This window comes from Plasmopara halstedii, assembly GCF_900000015.1.
Source record: "Plasmopara halstedii genome assembly, contig: Scaffold_1561, whole genome shotgun sequence".
Taxonomy (NCBI): Eukaryota; Oomycota; class Peronosporomycetes; order Peronosporales; family Peronosporaceae; genus Plasmopara; species Plasmopara halstedii.
The window spans coordinates 413,669-414,580 of NW_020188473.1; positions in this window are offsets into that span (position 1 = coordinate 413,669).

Genomic DNA, 912 nt, shown 5'->3' on the forward strand with positions numbered 1-912 from the left:
ATCATGGCTCTTCTACTTCCATGGCTATTGCCGGGAAGCGCGGGGCGTCTGATGACGCGGGACGTCCTGATCATTCTGATCAAAAGCGTCCACGGCAACTGGGCAATCTTGCCGAAGTGGCGCCTCAAACTCCCACGAGTTTTCGGAGTCGGGATATCCTGCCACTTCACCAGATATTGGGTTTGACTCTGGTGACGACGTCGTCCAACAAGACGTTCCACGTGATAGTGGACGTCACCGTTCTCATCGAGAAGAGTCGGTGGTGGGCGGTGACGACCGGGTCGACCGCCTTCCGGTGACTCGTGATGCTTTTTGGGTCCTTCGTGATCAGAGCTCCGCTGAGCGTCATGCTGAAGTAGCATATCGCTGTGCGGGCACTCTTGACGATTTAAAGCACGTCGTGCGCCGGCTACCTCGCCTTGAGGACTACCGCTCTCTGTCGAAGCGACTTCTAGAGGAGCCGTGAAGCAGGCGAATGCATCGCTGCAGGTCACGGTGGAGCGCTTGGCTCTATTGGAAATAGAGGTTGTTGCAGTCTGTGTGCAGAACCAGTTGCTGGTTCAACTTCTGGGTGGCAGCAGGCCCGTGGAATCCGCTCCGGCGTCAAAGCTTCCGCGTTCGCTTGCGCCAGATCCCGGTACGGCTTGAGCAAGCCCACGTAAAACACCGGGTGGGTGCGCATCCGTCTCGGAAGGTTCCGCGTGTACGCCATGCCCCGTTTGGCCACAACCTTAAACGGTCCGATTAACCGTGGACGAAGCTTCGCCTGGAAGATAGCAGAGGCTGCGTGTGTAGACAGGTTTTTATAATTCAAAAATACCAGGTTCCAGACCTTAAAGCTTTCTACTTTGCCGCTTTCTTTTTCATCTGCATATTCTTTCTGCAGGTCTTGGCTTTCAGCCATCGCATCGC